At 48.3% G+C, this 15,381-nt stretch overlaps 1 protein-coding gene across 1 annotated transcript in view; it reads left to right on the top strand.

Annotated features, from left to right (window-relative positions):
• Positions 1-1,375: 1,375 nt before the first annotated feature.
• The window catches only part of WDR17 (WD repeat domain 17), a 64,436-nt gene continuing 50,430 nt past the window's right edge, over positions 1,376-15,381 (top strand). The window contains exon 1 of the mRNA XM_066574669.1: positions 1,376-1,457. The gene's annotated coding sequence lies outside the window, so the exon portion shown is untranslated. The remainder of the gene's footprint in view (positions 1,458-15,381) is intronic.

Here is a 15,381-nt window from a genome sequence, read left to right as displayed (position 1 = left end):
TCTAGAGCTTGGGCACCCCCGCTCTGGGATTGGTGGGGGTTTCAGAGGTTGGGCACCCCTACTCTATGATTGGTGAGGATTTCAGAGATCGAGCACTCTTGGTCTTGGAATTGATGGAGGTTCCAGAGCTTGGGCGCCCCTGCTCTGGGATTAATGGGGGTACCAGAGGTTGAGCACCTTTCCTCTTGGGATTGATAGGGGTTCCAGAGGCCGGTCACCCATTCACTTGATTTCTATGACATAATGAGGTTTACATGAGACCTGTAAACTCTTTGAGTATTAGATGAAAGTCAAACCTTTATAAAGAAGCAAAAGTATATACCGGTATTTCGGCATTTCTGTGATGTTTGCCTCCAGGACCTCCCACCTTAAAACTATGTTGCTTTCAAACTTCTCTTATGACTGGCACAAACAACAACTTTCAGTAGCAGTACAAGAGGTTAAAATAATAGTTTATTTTTTCCCAATGAATGCACTTCTCAGGTTTCAACTTCAACCAATCTCAATAAACACAAAGCTATACCACAAAGACAGACCATAACATAAAAGAACAAAATAAAAAGCAGAATGAAAAACAAGCAAACAAAATGACACCTATTAAACCCTGCAGTTGCCAGGCTACTGACTGTGTCTGTGACACAATCCTCATGCTTTTCCTTTAGGAAGGCTGCATTATCCTGCGAGCAGGCAGGGTCCCTCCATCTCTCTGCTGCTGGAGAGAACGCAGGATACGGCAGTCTTCTGGAAGCCGCTGCAATCTGGAATGGACATGGAAATCCTTAAGTGGTTCACAAAATATGACACATATGCAAAGGTAGGGATTCTTCCTGCAGATGGTTAACGACGCACCATGTATTTCCTTCGCAGGATTGGGGCTTTTTTTATAGACCGCTGCCTTTTCATTCCAGTTTTAATATTGGCTTCTATAAATAGTCGCAGACGGGAGCTGAATTTACTGCTGGAGACGCCGGATACAAAGCAGAATAGGTTTTTCGCTCTGCTTTCTTCCATCTCCGTGGAAACTGAAATAATCTTTGATATCAGCTGCTCTTGCAGTGCGAATATTCCCCGACTATCCTGGATAGGTTAGCAGCTCGCTTATTATTCCTGGGAGGTATGCCGTGTGCTAAAAAAAGCTGCAGCCATTCAATAATAGGAGCTAGGTGACGCTGGGATCCCTGCTGGAAGGTGTTGGTTTTCATCTATTCTAAAACCTATTTGTCCAGCCCTCTACTGCCATTTTGTTCAGTTTGATCCGGTGAATGATGTTTCCAGCAACTTACGATGTGCATGGAGGTGCGTCTGCAAAGTGTCATGTCTGAGAGCTGTCAGCGGGATGTGTTTAATCCATTTTGCTGCCAAGTGAGGAAGCAGCGGAGGGAATCAGCATCTGGGAAGTGTATTTCTTACCCGTACTTAGCCGGATCGCCTACGGACTTGCGTTTCGCGCCCTTCAGGTACGGTAATGGGGGATGATTTGGGTCAATGTAGCTTTTTGGAATATTTAAAAAACACAACTGGTTTCTTAGAACAGCAGACTTTGTCTCCAAATGTAACTTTTTGTAATACTTTTACATATAAGTGAGTTTGCCAAAAACATTTGGGAATTGGATGTCCAGCAATCCCCTAATATTCCTATGAATAGAATCGCACACACAGTGAAAGCGGTACAATAATAGAAGAGAGCGGCTAGGATACATTGTAATATTATGTGAGCTGCCTGCTACATTGGGAAGCTTGACTGTGCTAGATAGATGTATACAAGCTTATACCGTACGTGTTTGTATGTCTGTGAAATGTCTGATTCCTGGACGGAGCGCCTCATACAGGTACACAACTGGCAGACAATGTTACTTCTCTCAAGGTAAAAAGTTTTCTCTTCTTTAGGGCTTTAACCGACAAGCGCAAGCACAAATACGCTCGCCGCAATGGAGAATATTTGCGCACCCCACACTATTATGAGTGCAAAAAAAAGAAAAGAAGAAAGATAGAGAAGGACCCATCTTTTCCCGCACGTATAAAAAATATGCGCGAGAAAGATAAGGCAAGGCCTATTTTTTTGGCGCATAGGAATTGCATACGCAAAACACGCTCGTGAGAATGAACCCATTGAATTCAATGGCTTTGCTTTGTCAAGTTTGGGGGCGGTGATTTTCACATGCGCAAAAAGCTCCACAAACATGGCCATCTGTTTAAGTCCTTAGGGGTTTGACAAACAAACATGATATGCTGCGATTATGTGTGCAGGAGATTCCCATGCCCATTAGGTGAAGAATAACATCCATTGATTTCAATGGGTGCATTCTCATATCTTTTTTTGCACCTGTTGTTTTCTCTGGTGCAAAAGAATATGAATTGCCCTTTCTTAAGCATATTTGCGCACCAAGGAGCCCCATAGAGGTCTATAAAAGGTGCACAAACACGCAAATTTGTGCACATGGCTATGCGCTAAATGTTAGGCAAATTAGCCTTTTAAATCAGGGTAGGGCGATTCCCCCGCCCATGTGAATGATGCCTCCATATTTGTGTAGGCACGAGCGCAAAATACACTCATTCACTACGCAAAAAAATTACGCGTGTATTATGTTATGCGCTCACCTGTTGAAGCCCTTGCTTTGAAGGGATTTACTCCCATTTTTGGCTGCTCTCATCTATATGAATGTAGGCAGTTGTTCTGAATGTAGGCAGCTGCAAACATATTTGCACATAAGTCACAAATTGTACATTCACACAGAGAATGCGGCAGACCAATCACATGTTTTGTGTGTAGTTTTGCGGCAATGATACGGCTTTCTGCTGTATCTTTTCTGGACTGTGTGAGTTTACCTTTAAGGTAATTTGTCTCCTCGAACACCCACAAACTACAGTAATAAGTGAATAGTGTATCAAGGACAGGGACAACAAATCTGTAATTTGTATCTTTATCCTCACTCCCATTCCCCACTGTGCACCCGCAAGCTAACCACTCACCGCTAGCTGATGCATCGTTTTGAATAACTAGCCATGATACGTCATAGTACATAGTCTTACATACCGTGTTTCCCCCGAAAATAACACCTCCTCCGATAATAAGCCCTACCTTGATTTTCAGGAGATGGAGGGCTTGAAATATCAACCCTCCCCCGAAAATAAGCCCTAGCTACACTACATAAAAAACTAAATAAAATACCTTGCAGTCTCGCTGCTCTCTAGGCACTCTGGCAGTCATCCATGTCGTCCTTGGTCCTGAGCCAATCACAGCAAACTCTTGCTGAAGGCGGTGTATTCAACCCTCGTTACCAGGAAGAGAATGCTCTTTTAGCGCTGAGGACGACACAGAAGACTGCAGGAGCACCTGGACAGCAGCGAGAGGGACCGGGACGGCGCCTGCTAGGTAAGTTTTAAGACATCCACCAAAAATAAGACACTGTGCCTCTTTTGGGGCAAAAATTAATATAAGACAGTGTCTTATTTTTGGGAAAACGCGGTAGCATATAATCATGATGCACTAGTCTCTCTATTATTGCATGCACTCATTAGACCTCTTTGTGCATCGCTTGGCTGTCTTTTGGGTGCACAGTGAGTACGCGGTCATGCGCAGTACAATTTTGCTGCCATATGCGGCTGTAAAAAGGGCCGGGTTCAAAGCTGGAGTTCACTTAACCCTTTGCAATCCATTTTTGGATTCAGAGTTTCCTAGGGGGCTTAGTCTTTCTGTCATTATACAATGGCACCATCTGCGGGCTAGAGCCAGTACTGCAGTATTGGACATGCTGGAGAGGCCCCCGACAACAGAGCAGCCAGTAATCTACAGTAATAATACTCTGCTGGACGTCTTCCAATATCGGAGCTGTACAGCTTTCAATCAGAATGTCTTTAGACGTCAGACAGTAGATTGGAAAGGGTTAAAGCCGTGTGAAAAGGTTTTCCGAGTTTAAAAAATCAAACAAGTGATTGCGAAAAATAATACCGTGTTTCCCCGAAAATAAGACAGTGTCTTATATTAATTTTTATTCAAAAAGGTTTAACTTTTTTACATGTATAGCTGCCTGGAAACTATTTAAATTGACTTTTTTAATTAACTGTTAGCAGGGCTTAATTTTGGAGTTGGGCTTATATTTCAAGCATCCTCAAAAAGCCTGAAAAATCATTTTGCATCCTCAAAAATTCAGGAAAATCATGCTATGTCTTATTTTCAGGGAAACAGGGTATATATATGTACACACTGATCTTTTATGACCATCTCCAGGCCAGAAAAATGATTCAGTAAAATTAGGAATCGTGGTTATAATGCAGAGATGTCAGACATTTCGAATATGCAAAATATTTGGGGCAAACCAACGTGGAGGTCCCTTTGTATGTTGCCCATTGGCTTACTTTGTAGACGCTGGCAGTATTTTTAAAATGGCTCTGCAGGCTTTCCTTTGTTCTTAGTGCAATAAATGAAGATATTTCCCAGTAACCCACATTCTAATGAAGTTTGTTGTACCAAGTCGGCCACAGAAAATTAGCCCAGCACCACACTCTTATGAAACCCATCTAGGCTGGCTCTCCGGACGGGACTCTCATAGCGTGGCTGTGGGCAACAAAGACAGATTTTCTTTTAGACAGTTTTCATAAGAGTGGGGTGCTGGGCTTCTTTTTTATGGTCCACCCTGTAGATGCTAAGGTGATGATGAGTGACTGTGAGGCATGGTGTGTAGTTACATTTTGCATACACATGAGGGCAGAGTTGTTTTGATTACAAATCACAACACATTAGGCTATGGCCGCTCTCACATGGCCGAGAAAATTGTGCGAGATTTGTGCGTTGCGAGATTCACGAATCTCACACAAGTATGAACTCCAATCTTTTGAATGAAGTCAGAAACATGCTTTGCTCTATAGTGGTATGCTTTATCTTTGTGTGTTCCTCAGAACGCACTGCTCATTGCTTTCAGTGGGACAGTACAAACCATCACATGCTGTGCGATGAACAGGCAAGTGTAATGTGAGGTTTCCAATTGAAAACAATAGGAAACAGTTGCTGGAGGATCACTACTTTACTGGAGTCACGGGGGGCATTTGTGAAAGGAAAATACCTTGCCATCCCTGTGTAAAACGCACGCTGGCGACTCCAATATCTCTGCTTGTAGGAAGACTAAGGGTTCATGCACATCAGCATTGGAGGTTCTGTTTGCAACCTCCTCTAAAAATTGAACAAAATAGCGCAGCACTATTTCATCATGTAAATTCCATCAAAATTCCAGAATGCTGTCCAGAAATCAAACCGACTCCATTATAGTCAACGGGGTCAATTCAATGCTGTTCAGTTCCATTCAGCCAGTGAGCGCATGCCCAAGTGTAGGTAGCCTTATTGATAAACAGTTTTGATAAATTAGGTTTATTGTGTGTGAAACCATGCAAAAGCCACCTTTATACAAACATATTACAACCGTAATACCCTGTTTCCCTGAAAATAAGACATACCCTGAAAATAAGACACAGCATGATTTTCCAGAATTTTTGAGGATGCAAAATGATTTTTCAGGCTTTTTGAGGATGCTTGAAATATAAGCCCAACTCCAAAATTAAGCCCTGCTAACAGTTAATTTAAAAAGTCTATTTAAATAGTGTCCAGGCAGCTATACATGTAAAAAAGTTAAACCTTTTTGAACGAAAATTAATATAAGACACTGTCTTATTTTCGGGGAAACACAGTACCAACAAGTGTCCTGCCAGCCCAACCACAGGCATTGATGGCTGGGTGCATATAAGCAAGAATATGTTGCCCGGGTAGGGGCCAATTGAATAGAAGGCCAATCAGTGCTTTATGCAGACATATGTTGTGGCCCCTGGGCAGGATAGAACAATAGTTAAGATATGTTTTTCTACATTTCCCTCTCCTTAAGCATCTGGCATTATATAATTAGTGTTCATAGACTCATACAATTGATTCACTTCTTAAGCGCCCAGAGAAAAAACACTTTTATTGACTCAGCAAAGTTTGTGTCCTAATTTACCCCTGAAAATCCTTATTCCCAGAAGAGATCTCACAATGAGCTTTAGTGGAATTAGTCACCTCCATCACTGTCATTGAAATCAACATGAGACGTGCCTGCAGTTACAAGCACCGGCCACTACACAGAGGTCGGCACAGAAACTTTCTCTGCTTTCGCTCCGACCTCTGTGTATTTGCGGTGCTGACAGCATGCGCCTGCACAGCTGATCGGTTGGGTTCCCGAGCGACAAACCCCAGACGATCAACTATTGGTGACCTATCCTGAGTTACAGCAGACATAGTTGGAAAATCACCAATTAATGAATTCAAACATGCCTGGGATAAGCATCTGTCGAACCTAAGAGAGATAATATGAGCAGAATGGATGGACCACGTGCTGTTATTCTTCCGTCAGTTTTTTAGATTTCTTAGATACCTTCAACTTGGTCATTTGTTAGATTTGGGCAGAGATCAACCTTTCCTTGTCATTTGCATTCAGTTTTCATTATCAAAAATTGTCTCTTAAACAGTTTACAGACATCAAAACATTTCCTGTTCTGCTTCTTTATTGTCCCCTTTTCAGATCCACAACGAATACCGAAAATACCCCTCCTAGTCTTCTGACCTGTTATTTATATCACTGCATTATTTAAAGATTTTTTATAGTATTTTAGCATGGGTCCACCTAATTGGAGTTTGCTAGATGCTTAAGGCCCATATAGACACAACGATTATTGCTCACAATTCGCTCAAAGCCATCTTTTGAGCGGTAATCATTGTGTGTAATTGCACTGACATTGTGCAGTTTTCATTATCCCGTCGCTCATCGTTGTCTTTCAGCATGCTATTATTTCAGCATACTATTGTTTCAGCTGTATCCCGCTCCCTGATGACAGGCGGGTTATGAAGAATGCAGCTTTCCAGCTGCATTTTCCATACCCCTGCACGGAGCGCTCGGCTGTATAACAGCCGTGCGCTTTGTACAGAAAACAGCTGGATGCAGAAGACAAGCGGGGCCACCCCGCTTGTCTTCTGCATCCTGCGCTCAGAGCGCTCGGCTGTATAACAGGCGGGCCCTTGAAGCGGGGAACAGTTGGATGCAGAAGACAAGCGGGACACCCAGCTTGTCTTCTGCATCCTCCCCTCAGAGCGCTCGGCTGTATAACAGCTGGGTGCTCAGAGCGGGGAACAGCTGGATGCAGAAGGCAAGCGGGGAAACCCCACTTGTCTTCTGCATCCTCCGCTGTATGCTGGGCGCTCCCAGCGGGGAACAGCTGGATGCAGAGAGCAAGCGGCCCCCCGCCTGTTCTCTGCATCCTCTGCTGGCAGCGCTCGGCTGTATGACAGCCAGGCGCTCCCAGCGGGCAACAGCGAACCTCCGGAGCGCAAGGTGATCGCTCAACGTTTGAGTGATAATCCTGCGATGTAAATGATATAACGATTATCGCTCAAAAGACATCTTTTGAGCTAATCGTTGTGTCTAAATGGGCCTTTAGTTATTATAGGCCTTCTCTCATCAGAGGTAACCCTCTTAAAAATGGCAATCGACTGGTCCTCCCCTTTAGGCCACTTTCAGATGAGTGTATTTTAGCTCCATATTTGGTCTGTGTTTAGCAGACTTTGGTAAGGAGCTAATGGAAATCTATGTATCTAGTGACATGGTCGTATTTTTCACAGTGTTTTTTTTTTATTTTTTAATGCAACACGACCTATTTTTTTTGTTTTTACCTCCGTATTGGTATTATTTTCTATTGGACACATACGGATTAGTATTTGCCCAGTAGAAGATAGAATATACAAAGGCAAAAACAGACCAAGTACTGATGAAATACTGATGACATATTGTTGTAATATCATCTGTAACATGTCCTTTCTCCTCTCCCTAAGCAAAGCCTCCTCTCTAGCGTTTCTGACCCACGTCATAGGCCTCTCACTAGCAAAGCCAGACTCCTACTGCACACTGAAGAGGGGCAAACACTAGAGATGAGCGAGCGTACTCGTCCAAGCTTAATACTCGTTCGAGTATTAGGGTGTTCGAGATGCTCGTTACTCGAGACGAGTACCACGCGATGTTCGAGTTACTTTCACTTTCATCTCTGAGAAATTTGCACGCTTTTCTGGCCAATAGAAAGACATGGAAGGCATTACAACTTCCTCCTGAGATGTTCCAGCCCTATACCACCCCCCTGCAGTGAGTGGCTGGGGAGATCAGGTGACACCCGAGTATTAAAATCTGCCCCGCCCGCGGCTCGCCACAGATGCATTCTGACAGAGATCAGGGACAGTGCTACTGGTGCTGCTGCTGCTATAGGGAGAGCGTAAGGAGTTATATTAGGCTTCAAGAACCCCAACGGTGCTTCTTAGGGCCACATCTGACCGTGTGCAGTAATGTTGAGGCTGCTGTGAGCAGTGTTGCACTTTTTTTTTTGTCTATCGGGCGTGCAGAGCATTGCGTCCTCAGTCTGAAGTCATTGTACAGAGTATAGGCCTAGTACTGGTGAGGCAGGGACAGTGGTACAGGGAAAGAGATATACAGGCTATATAGGCAGTGGGCTTTTTCAAAAAAATTGGGGAAAAATAGTATATTTGGGCTGCCTGTGACCGTCTTCAGTGTACTGCGTGTCTGGTGGGGGTAGTAGTACTAATTAATACGCAGCTAAGCGTTACAGCAGGCTTGACTGCTTCTGCGCTGTGAATTCCACTAGCTGAGTCATACGCACCTACGTCACAGTGCAGGCGTGCGCAAAATTGTTTGCTGGCTCTGCTGTGCGTTCCGTAAGTAAAGTCAGCCTCCAACCACTGGCTAATAAGCGGCACATTTAATTACAGCATTCTGTTTCTGCTCTACTTGTAATACACCATGCTGAGTGGTAGGCCTAGAGGACGTGGACGCGGGGCGAGGACGCATAGGCCCAAGTCAGGGTGTGGGCACAGGCCGAGCTCCTGATCCAGGTGTATCGCAGTCGACTGCTGCGGGATTAGGAGAGAAGCAAATTTCAGGGGTCTCCAGATTCATCTCACAACTAATGGGTCCACGCGGTAGACCTTTATTAGAAAATGAGCAGTGTGAGCAGGTCCTGTCGTGGATGGCAGAAAGTGCATCCAGCAATCTATCGACCACCCAGAGTTCTACGCCGTCCACTGCTGCAACTCTGAATCCTCTGGCTGCTGCTCCTCCTTCCTCCCAGCCTCCTCACTCCATTACAATGACACATTCTGAGGAGCAGGCAGACTCCCAGGAACTGTTCTCGGGCCCCTGCCCAGAATGGGCAGCAATGGTTCCTGTCCCACCTGAGGAGTTTGTCGTGACCGATGCCCAACCTTTGGAAAGTTCCCGGGGTCCAGGGGATGAGGCTGGGGACTTCCGGCAACTGTCTCAAGAGCTTTCAGTGGGTGAGGAGGACGAAGACGATGAGACACAGTTGTCTATCAGTGAGGTAGTAGTAAGGGCAGTAAGTCCGAGGGAGGAGCGCACAGAGGATTCGGAGGAAGAGCAGCTGGACGATGAGGTGACTGACCCCACCTGGTTTGCTAAGCCTACTGAGGACAGGTCTTCAGAGGGGGAGGCAAGTGCAACAGCAGGGCAGGTTGGAAGAGGCAGTGCGGTGGCCAGGGGTAGAGGCAGGACCAGACCGAATAATCCACCAACTGTTTCCCAAAGTGCCCCCTCGCGCCATGCCACCCTGCAGAGGCCGAGGTGCTCAAAGGTCTGGCAGTTTTTCACTGAGAGTGCAGACGACCGACGAACTGTGGTGTGCAAGGTTTGTCGCGCCAAGATCAGCCGTGGAGTCACCACCACCAGCCTCACCACCACCAGCATGCGCAGACATATGATGGCCAAGCACCCCACAAGGTGGGACGAAGGCCGTTCACCGCCTCCGGTTTGCACCACTGCCTCTCCCCCTGTGCCCCAACCTGCCACTGAGATCCAACCCCCCTCTCAGGACACAGGCACTACCGTCTCCCGGCCTGCACTCACACCCTCACCTCCGCTGTCCTCGGCCCCATCCAGCAATGTCTCTCAGCGCAGCGTCCAGCCGTCACTAGCGCAACTGTTTGAGTGCAAGCGCAAGTACGCCGCCACGCACCCGCACGCTCAAGCGTTAAACGTGCACATAGCCAAATTGATCAGCCTGGAGATGCTGCCGTATAGGCTTGTGGAAACGGAGGCTTTCAAAAACATGATGGCAACGGCGGCCCCGCGCTACTCAGTTCCCAGTCGCCACTACTTTTCCCGATGTGCCGTCCCAGCCCTGCACGACCACGTCTCCCGCAACATTGTACGCGCCCTCACCAACGTGGTTACTGCCAAGGTCCACTTAACAACGGACACGTGGACAAGCACAGGCGGGCAGGGCCACTATATCTCCCTGACGGCACATTGGGTGAATTTAGTGGAGGCTGGGACCGAGTCAGAGCCTGGGAACGCTCACGTCCTACCCACCCCCAGAATTGCGGGCCCCAGCTCGGTGCTGGTATCTGCGGCGGTGTATGCTTCCTCCACTAAACCACCCTCCTCCTCCTCCTACGCAACCTCTTTCTCGCAATCAAGATGTGTCAGCAGCACGTCGCCACCAGTCGGTGTCGCGCGGGGTGGCAGCACAGCAGTGGGCAAGTGCCAGCAGGCCGTGCTGAAACTACTCAGCTTAGGAGAAAAGAGGCACACAGCCCACGAACTGCTGCAGGGTCTGACAGAGCAGACCGACCGCTGGCTTTCGCCGCTGAGCCTACAACCGGGCATGGTCGTGTGTGACAACGGCCGTAGCCTGCTGGCGGCTCTGCAGCTCGGCAGCCTCACACACGTGCCATGCCTGGCCCACGTCTTTAATTTGGTGGTTCAGCGCTTTCTGAAAAGCTACCCACGCTTGTCAGACCTGCTCGGAAAGGTACGCCGACTCAGCGTACATTTCCGCAAGTCCAAGACGGACGCTGCCACCCTGCGGACCCTGCAACATTGGTTTAATCTGCCAGTGCACCGACTGCTGTGCGACGTGCCCACTCAGTGGAACTCTACGCTCCACATGTTGGCCAGGCTCTATGAGCAGCGTAGAGTTATAGTGGAATACCAACTCCAACATGGGCGGCGTAGTGGGAGTCAGCCTCCTCAATTCTTTACAGAAGAGTGGGCCTGGTTACCAGGTCCTTGGAAACTTTGAGGAGTCTACCCAGATGGTGAGCGGCGATGCTGCAATCATTAGCGTCACCATTCCTCTGCTATGCCTCTTGAGAAGTTCCCTGCAAAGCATAAAGGCAGACGCTTTGCGCTCGGAAACGGAGGCGGGGGAAGACAGTATGTCGCTGGATAGTCAGAGCACCCTAATGTCTATATCTCAGCGCGTTGAGGAGGAGAAGGAGGGGGAGGAGCATGAGGAGGAGGGGGAAGAGACAGCTTGGCCCACTGCTGAGGGTACCCATGCTGCTTGCCTCTCATCCTTTCAGCGTGTATGGCCTGAGGAGGAGGAGGAGGATCCTGAAAGTGATCTTCCTAGTGAGGACAGCCATGTGTTGCGTACAGGTACCCTGGCACTCATGGCGGACTTCATGTTAGGATGCCTTTCTCGTGACCCTCGCGTTACACGCATTCTGGCCACTACGGATTACTGGGTGTACACACTGCTCGAGCCACGGTATAAGGAGAACCTTTCCACTCTCATACCTGAAGAGGAAAGGGGTTCGAGAGTGATGCTATACCACAGGACCCTGGCGGACAAACTGATGGTAAAATTCCCATACGACAGCGCTAGTGGCAGAAGGCGCAGTTCCGAGGGCCAGGTAGCAGGGGAGGCACGGAGATCAGGCAGCATGTACAGCGCAGACAGGGGAAAACTCTCCAAGGCCTTTGCCAGCTTTATGGCTCCCCAGCAAGACTGTGTCACTGCTCCCCAGTCAAGGCTGAGTTGGCGGGAGCACTGTAAAAGGATGGTGAGGGAGTACGTAGCCGATCGCACGACCGTCCTCCGTGACGCCTCTGCCCCCTACAACTACTGGGTGTCGAAGCTGGACACGTGGCCTGAACTCGCGCTGTATGCCCTGGAGGTGCTTGCTTGTCCTGCGGCTAGTGTCTTGTCAGAGAGGGTGTTTAGTGCGGCTGGGGGAATCATCACGGATAAGCGTACCCGCCTGTCAACTGACAGTGCCGACAGGCTTACACTCATAAAGATGAACAAAGCCTGGATTTCCCCAGACTTCTCTTCTCCACCAGCGGACAGCAGCGATACCTAAACAATACGTAGGCTGCACCCGCGGATGGAAGCATCGTTCTCTATCACCATAAAAAACGGGGACCTTTTAGCTTCATCAATCTGTGTATTATATTCATCCTCCTGCTCCTCCTCCTGAAACCTCACGTAATCACGCCGAACGGGCAATTTTTCTTAGGCCCACAAGGCTCAGTCATATGACTTTAGTAAACAATGTTTATACATTTCAATTCTCATTAAAGCGTTGAAACTTGCACCTGAACCAATTTTTATTTTAACTGGGCTGCCTCCAGGCCTAGGTACAAATTAAGCCACATTAACCAAAGCGATTAATGGGTTTCACCTGCCCTCTTGGTTGGGCATGGGCAATTTTTCTGAGGTACATTAGTACTGTTGGTACACCAATTTTTGGGGGCCCTCGCCTACAGTGTAATCCTAGTAATTTTTATGGGCTTCACCTGCACTCATGGTACAGCAAGGTGTGTGGGGTTGGCCTACACTTTTGCTACATAAATGTAACTGGGGCCTTGTCTATACTGCAACTGCTGAAATGTGCAAGAGACTGTTATCTCCCTAAACTGCTGCAACGGGAATGTTACTGTGGCCTGTCTTGACTGCTACTACTACTGAAATGGAACTAATACTGTGCTCCCCCTATACTGCTGCTTCGGAATTGTTACTGGGGCCTATTTTGACTGCTACTACTACTGAAATGGAACTGAGACTGCGCTCCCCCTATACTGCTGCTTCGGAATTGTTACTGGGGCCTGTCTGGACTGCTACTACTACTGTGCTCCCCCTATACTGCTGCTAGTGATATGTTACTGGGGCCTGTCCCTAATGCTACCGCTGAAATGTTACTAATTCTGGGCTCTACCTATACCACTGCTAATGCTATGTCACTGGGGTGTGGAAACGTAGACTTCCCAAAGACATGATGGTGGCGAGGCCATTTCCCACCAACGTGGTTACTGTTAAGGTGCATATAACCACGGACAAGTGGAGAGGACACGTAGTGCCTCAAAAACATCCCCCTCCTCCTCCAACAATGAAAACATTCTTGGCAAATACCTTTCCATAGGTCCGTCTGGTGGCAGTCCAAGAATTTCACCTTTACCGACACAACAAGAGTGCCCCCCCACCATCCCCCCGCCACGGCCCACTTAATCCTGGCCGCATTCCGAAAACCAACTAAATAAAGCCGCGCTACTAGGTCCGCAGTCGCCACCACATTCCCACCAACGCGGTTACTGTTAGGCCTCATGTCCACGGGAAAAATATGATTTAGGATCCGCAGCGGATTACCTGCACGCGGATCCGCACCCCATAGGGATGCATTGACCACCCGCGGGTAGATAAATACCCGCGGATCGTCAATAAAAGGGATTTTAAAAAAAATGGAGCATGAAAAAATCTGGACCATGCTCCATTTTCGTGCGGGTCTCCCGCGGGGACGGCTCCCGCAGGCTTCTATTGAAGCCTATGGAAGCCGTCCGGATCCGCGGGAGACCTAAAATAGGAATTTAAAGAATTTACTCACCCGCAGCGGGCCGGCAAGCTCTTCTCTTCCTCACGGCCGCATCTCCCTTGCTTCGGCTCGGCGGATGTGCCCGGCGCATGCGCGCGGCACGTCGACGACGTGCCGGCGACGTGCCGCCGGCGTGAGGAATTCATCCGCCGGCCGAAAATGAAGATCCGGCCGTGAGGAAGAGCAGAGCTTCGCCGCCCGCTACGGATAGGTAAATTCTTATTTATTCTTATTTTCAGCGCTCACGTCCGCGGGGCAGGAGGGACCCGCTGCAGATTCTACATGTAGAATCCGTAGCGGGCCCGATTTTCCCCGTGGACATGAGGCCTAAAGGTACATATTACCAGTCTGACTGGGGCATGCACTGTGGGCCGAAGCACACCTGTATTGTATGTGACGTTAGCTCTGCTGAGCAGGGCACTGCAATGGGATACATTAATGTACCGCCGAAGCCCACCTGCATTTAATCTGATGTTAGCTTTGCTGTCCAGGGCACTGCAATGGGATATATTTATGTACCGCCGGTGGCTTCCTGGGACCCACCCATGCTGTCGGTCCACACGGAGTTGTGACTGCCTGTGTCTACTTCTAAAGAACCCCAGTCTGACTGGGGCATACAGTGTGGGCCGAAGCCCACCTGCATTAAACCTGACGTTACCTCAGCTGTGATGGGCAATGCAATGGGATATATTTATGTACCGCTGGTGGGTTCCAGGGAGCCACCCATGCTGTGGGTGCACACGGAATTCCCATTGCGGAGTTGTACCTGCCTGTGACTATTTATAAAAAACCCCGGTCTGACTGGGGCATGCAGACACCTTGACAGAATGAATAGTGTGTGGCACATGGGTTCCCCATTGCTATGCCCACGTGTGCAGCTCCTGATGGAGGTGGCACAGGATTGGATTTCTCTTTGCTTCTGTACAGCATTGTGGGCTATCGCCCCGTCTCTTTTAAAGAGGGTCGCTGCCTGGTCGTGCCAACCCTCTGCAGTGTGTGCCTGCGGTTCCTCCTCATGGCAGATGCACTCATAAATAGACATGAGGATGGTGTGGCTATGAGGCCAGCGTGTGGCATAAGTGCAGCTGAAGGCTGCGCAGGGACACATTGGTGTGCGCTGTGGACACTGGGTCGTGCGGGGGGGTTGGGCAGCATGTTACCCAGGAGAAGTGGCAGCGGAGTGTCATGCAGGCAGTGATTGTGCTTTGTTGGAGGTAGTGTGGTGCTTAGCTAAGGTATGCCTTGCTAATGAGGGTTTTTCAGAAGTAAAAATTGTTGGGAGGGGGGCGGGGGCACTCTTGCCACTATTGTGGCTTAATAGTGGGACCTGGGAACTTGAGATGCAGCCCAACATGTAGCCCCTCGCCTGCCCTATCCGTTTCTGTGTCGTTCCCATCACTTTCTTGAATTGCCCAGATTTTCACAAATGAAAACCTTAGCGAGCATCGGCGATATACAAAAATGCTCGAGTCGCCCATTGACTTCAATGGGGTTCGTTACTCGAAACAAACCCTCGAGCATCGCGAAAAGTTCGTCTCGAGTAACGAGCACCCGAGCATTTTGGTGCTCGCTCATCTCTAGCAAACACCCTGAAACAGCTGTCTGTACATAGGCTCTGGCTTTGTTTCAATTCCCGTTCATTGTTACAAGGCTTGTATAAAGACCTTCCAATAGATGGCACTGTGGAGGTATTC

This window comes from Eleutherodactylus coqui, chromosome 7, assembly GCF_035609145.1.
Source record: "Eleutherodactylus coqui strain aEleCoq1 chromosome 7, aEleCoq1.hap1, whole genome shotgun sequence".
Lineage (NCBI taxonomy): Eukaryota > Metazoa > Chordata > Amphibia > Anura > Eleutherodactylidae > Eleutherodactylus > Eleutherodactylus coqui.
The sequence above is the reverse complement of the archived record's forward strand: the minus strand, read 5'-3'. Positions and strand labels throughout refer to the sequence as shown.